Source organism: Triticum urartu, chromosome 3 (genome assembly GCF_003073215.2).
Source record: "Triticum urartu cultivar G1812 chromosome 3, Tu2.1, whole genome shotgun sequence".
Taxonomy (NCBI): domain Eukaryota; kingdom Viridiplantae; phylum Streptophyta; class Magnoliopsida; order Poales; family Poaceae; genus Triticum; species Triticum urartu.
In genome coordinates this window covers 743,479,222-743,485,034 of record NC_053024.1, presented here as the reverse complement: position 1 = coordinate 743,485,034, position 5,813 = coordinate 743,479,222, and the positions used below count along the sequence as shown (strand labels likewise).

At 47.4% G+C, this 5,813-nt stretch overlaps 1 pseudogene; it reads left to right on the top strand.

Annotated features, from left to right (window-relative positions):
• The first annotated feature begins 1,367 nt into the window (after nucleotides 1-1,367).
• LOC125549590 lies at nucleotides 1,368-2,907 on the top strand (annotated as a pseudogene).
• Nucleotides 2,908-5,813: the final 2,906 nt, after the last annotated feature.

Below are 5,813 nucleotides of genomic sequence, written 5' to 3'. Positions count from 1 at the left end.
CTTCCTTTTGCCTTCTTTAGACCCCCACCAGAAGTTTCTGACCAAACGGGTGAGATCATCGCACACATAATAAGGTAGTTTGAACACTCCCATTATGTAAGTAGGGATAGCTTGCAGGACAGATTTGATCAGTGTTTTCCTCCCTGCCTGTGAGAGCGTATCCCCCCAAGCAATAATTCGCTTAGTTAAGCTTGCCTGCAGCATTTGGAATCTACCTTTATGCATGTGCCCATCCGGGGTAGGTAAACCGAGGTATTTCCCTTCAAACTCAACATTGTGTACCTACAGTACTTGTCTAACTGCTGTTTGTATCACCAAAGAGCAATTGTCACCAAACTGAATAGAGCACTTTTACGGATTTATGAGCTGGCCCATGGCTCCCGCATAACTCTGAAGGACACCCTTTACATACTGAGCTTGTTCAACGCTAGCTTTAAAGAATAATAGTGTGTCATCTGCAAACAGGAGATGCGATATTCCCGGCGCCCTACTATAAATTTTTACTGGTTGGAAGGCATGATCTTGCACTCCCTATCTCAATAGAGCAGATAATCCATCAGCCACAAAGAGGAACAAAAAAGGGGATAAGGGGTCACCTTGCCGAAGCCCTCGCGTCGGTGCAAACAAATCCAGAAGGGATCCATTAAATTTAACAGAATAACTCACCGTGGTGACACATGTCATAATCCATTGCACCCACCGGTGAGAGAAGCCCATCCTCTCCATCGCTTGCTTCAAGAAGCCCCAGTTGACCCTGTCATAGGCCTTTGATAGGTCTAGCTTGTATGCACAGTAACTATTTTCTGGATTTTTCTCATGCTAGATTTCTTGTGGTAGAGTAAAACGTAGTGGATGGGTAGAAGGGAGGAATTTGGCATAGCTGAGCCCGAGCTAAAGTCGACACACAATTCCAAAACGTGACTCGTTAGGTGGGTACCAAGCGGCTATCAACAAAAAATTACAATCAAAGATTGGTATTGTAGGGAGCAGTGCCAAGAAAAAGCTGGAGAAACGAACGGCTGGACCATTCACGGCAGGTCCCGTGCACGGAAGAATTTCCAGTTTCCACTATATCTCTGAGTCGTGAGATTCCATGCCCAAACTGCTCCTCTCGCAAGGCAGAAGGCCAACTATTTCGAAAAAAAATAATATGAGATCAGGTCTCACGGTTAGCAGGTGAGACCCGTCCTAATGGATAACACGTGGCATTTACAAATCACAAAGCATCTAATCTCCCCCCCCCCCCCCCCCCCCCCGGGATGCTTTGTGATTTGTGAATGTCACGTGTCATCCATCAGAATGGGTGCCAGTGCCACCTCCAATAGGTTCTCAAAATAACATTGTCCCCCACCTTCCATATGTTCGAGATGAAGCAGACCGTGGTGCTGTACCCCGGCGCCGGCGTAGGCCACGTTCGCCCCATGACAGAGCTCGCCAACGTCTTTCTCAAGCACGGCTACGACGTCACCATGGTGCTCGTCGAGCCTCCCTTTAAGTTGCCAGACTCCGGCACCACTGCCATCGAGCGCATTGCCCCTCCAACCCATCCATCTCCTTCCATGTCCTCCCGTCCATCCATACTCTAGGCTTCGCCGCCTCCAGCAAGCACCCTTTATTACTCATGCTCCAGCTGTTGCACTATTACAACGAGCAGTTCGAAGCATTCCTCCACGCCATGGACCGGAAAAGCTTCCACTCTGTTGTCCTCGACATGTTCTGCATTGACGCCACCGACGTTTGCATGAAGCTCGGCGTCCCGGTCTACATGTTCTTCGCGTGGAGCGCCTCTTGCCTGTCAGCACTAATTGCCGGCAGGCAGACGGGCTTGAAGGAACTCGGGGACATGCCGCTCGATTTCGTCGGCGTTCCGCCGATGCCAGCGTCTCATCTCCTCAAGGAACTGCTGGAGCACACCGAAGATGAGACGTGCAAGGCCATGATGAACATCTGGAAGCGCAATACGGAGACCATGGGCGTTCTCCTGAACACGTTCGAGTCGTTGGAGAGTCGGGCGGTGCAGTCTCTGAGGGGCCCGCTCTGCGTTCCCGAAAGGATCCTGCCTCCGATCTACTGCGTCGGTCCATTCGTCGGCAAGGGCACCAAGGATGTGGAAAAAGTAGAGAGGAACGAATGCCTCGAGTGGCTCGACATGCAGCCCGACCGCAGTGTCATGTTCTTTTGTTTGGGGAGCAAGGGCACGCTCTCGACAGAGCAGCTGAAGGAGATAGCCATTGGCTTTGAGAGGTCAGGGCAGCGGTTCCTATGGTCCGTGCGCATGCCTGCGGAAGCGACAGCCCAGAAAAATACTTGGAAGGGTGCCCTGAGCCGGACCTTGACGCGCTCCTGCCTCAAGGGTTCTTAGAGCGGACCAATGGCAGGGGTCTGGTCATCAAGTCGTGGGCACCGCAAATGGACGTGCTCGGCCACAGGGCAACCGACGCGTTCGTGACACACTGCGGATGGAACACGGTACTGGAGGCCATTGTGGCTGGGGTGCCGATGTTGTGTCTGCCGCTGGAAGGAGAGCAAAGGATGAACAAGGTGTCTATGACAGAGAGCATGGGCGTCGCTGTGGAGCTGGAGGGATACATGACAGGTTTTGTGAAAGCAGGCGAGGTGGAGGCCAAGGTGCGGCTCGTGATTGAGGGTGAGGAAGGGAGGCATCTCAGGGCCCGGGTAGCTGCTCTCAGGGAAGAGGCCAAGGCGGCCCTCGAGGAAGGTGGCCCCTCGCGGGTGGCATTTGCCCAGTTTCTGTTGGATGTTGATAATCTTGGAAAGCAACTCAGCGATTGACGCACTAGTATGTACATTTATGTTGCCAGCATGTTGCTTGTCCAAGCCGCCCAATTTACATTTTGGTTGCGTGGTCAATAACTTAAGTCGCTACTACCTCCATCCTCTGAAGAATATGACCTATATCGATATAATTCAATTCATAACTAGGTACATTATTCTTAGATTTGATATTCCTTACATTTTAACTATGGATAGTCCATCCATTATTGCCAGAAAAGGAAAACATCAAAAAAAATTGTAGAGGTAACCTCCAGCGTTATTTATGTGAGGTGGATGGAACTGGAACCTCCAACGTATGAAAAATCCCACACATATTCTTTTTGCGGGGGAATTTCAAAAGCTTTATTCAAATAATGGCATTTGCCCAACAGTCAGCCAACATGCTGCTGGTCAGGAAGCTAGGAGTTTTGTCCAACCAGCTTTCAGTCACGTCAATCGTGCTAGAAAGCTTGGCACATATATGAGCCAGGCTGTTAATTGATCTTAATAGACTTTTTTTTGCAAAATATCTTAATAGATGTTGAATAACAAAATAATCGAAACTGCTAGCAAGCTCTCCAATTTCTGTAAAAATTGGTGCCACGACTGAACGAGAGTCATGGCGAGTTGTCCAGAGGTTCACCAACTCTAGGTAATCCGTCTATGGAATGACATTTGTAAATCCCCTAAGCTTGGCGAAGATGACCCATCGGCTCCGCGATGAGAGGATCAGTTACTCCTGGGTATAGCTTACTCCACTCCCCTAGAAATGAACTGGATGATCGAGCAACACGCCTAGCCCCTCCTCTCCCATCTTCTCGCTTGATAGCAGTGTGGGTGTTAATCTTGGCATAATCTGGGTCTCGAGGATGCCACCAACCATGGCCGGGCATCACTAGAGCATGAGGTCCAGTAATATCCACGAGTGTGATGGCCTCCCTAATAAGACGGATAGAGGTTGCCGGGTCGAAGCCTTCCCCCTCCTGCGTCAATCTATTTCTTAGGTGCCAAATTGGCCACATGATGAACGATCACACAGTGCCCCTGGCCCATATTGATGGATGTAGCCTAGGCATATGGAAGCCGCACCTGCTGCTGTGGCTGGTCCCACAAACGTTTTGGATGTGAACACTTTAGCAGTGCGTGCTCCAGATATTCATCCATAGCCATACATATTTTGCAAAGACCAATCTGCCTTGTATGACTAGGATTGAGGGCTCAGTTCGATAAGTTTCGTGAGTGTTTTTTAGGAATGAAACACTTCACACAGACGTGTGAATGTGTGAAAGATACGTGTGAAACACTTGGCATGCTTTACACAGCCCCATGTGTCAAACGCTAAAAAGACAAGGGAGAGAGTTGGCCGGAACACACGGGACTAAGTGACGGTTTTCTAAATACGGTAAAGCAAAATTCACTGACCGTATTTGTGCTGGGTGTTATATCACGAGTGATATACTCAGGAAAATTTATCCTCACGATAATTGACGTTAAACAATAGCTGACTCGTACTATTGGAAATTTCATGTACTTTCAGATATGGTGGTGGAGGCAGCTTAGTAGAATTTTTTCCAGCAGCGTCCTTGTCAGGACTGCAGCAAAGTCCCTGTATCCCATGGAAAATAGACAGGAGGTTTGGAAAATTTGTGTTATGACACTGACAAGTTCTAACTCTTTGAGAGTGACCTCGCACAGCGCAAGCAAAGTAGTCCGGCACTAGTGCAAAACTGGGCAATAGCACCGGTTTGTAAGACCCTTTAGTGCCGGTTCCATAACCGGCACTGAAGTGTGGGTACTAAAGGCGCCCCCCCCCCCCCCCCCTCCTTAGTACCGGTTCAGTACGAACCGGTGCTAAAGGGCAACCACGTGGCACGAGTCAGCTCCGGGGGCCGGGAGCCCTTTAGTACCGGTTGGTAACACCAACCGGTACTACAAAGTTTGGGGTTTTTTTGGTTTTATGATTTCTTTTTCATTTAATTTTGTGTTTTCCATTTAATTCTTTTTCGTTTGCTGGTATTTTACGATACTACACATTGTACACGTTATGCATATATATATATATATATATATATATATATATAGAATTTCTAGTATAACCAATCATATATATATCACCAAATGTCTCACAAACTACCATATTAATTCACACATACACACATGTATAGCTATATACAATTTCTCCTACATGTTGCCTTCGGAGCCAGTGGCATTAGCCTAATTGGTGCCTTCGGAGCACGATGACAATTGGAAGTGGTTCATGGGGGCGATAGCGGGTAATGGTATTCTCCCTTCGGATCTATGACTTGGTCGAGCAAAAATCCCGCTATTTCCTCTTGAAGTGCTTGTACGCGCTCTGTTGTTTCTAGGAGCTTGTCCCACACCTCTGTGAATTGTTAAGAAGGAGATCAATATGCATGTTTACTAGTTGTGTGACTAGATATCGATAATGGTGTAAAAATTGTGAATAGTGTTCTGACAAACGTACCCATTCCTGTCTTTGAGATCTGCTCCTTTCGGACGCCATCATGCGAATGTTCTCGCAAACACAGTATGCACACAGATCAGTCCCCTGCGCCTGCTTTAGGGCCTTTACGAGAATGGAATTTGATCAGATAATAATTAATCAAGCATGATAATTAAAGAGATGGCAGCTAGCTAGCTAGCTAGTACTACTTAATTACTTACCTTGGGTCGAAACCATTTCAGCTTTTGTTTCCATTCGCCTTTAGTGACGCTGATGAACCTTGCCCAAGCCCTGCCCGCCGACAAAGAAAATGAATAAAGGGGTTATTAAATAGTTCATATCATGAAATGACGAACTAAATAGGCTGAGATATATAGTTAATAATGATTAAAATTACCTGTTGACTATCCCAAACAAGATGTTATAGTCAGTATTTGCTTTGTGTAGTGAGTCCAGTATTTCAACTGTTCCGGCGTCAACTTTAATGATACACAAGATCCAGTGAAATCTGCATGCACACACGTTTGCATGTCTTAATTAAGCGGGCATATGTAAGCAAAAACATGTAGCTAGC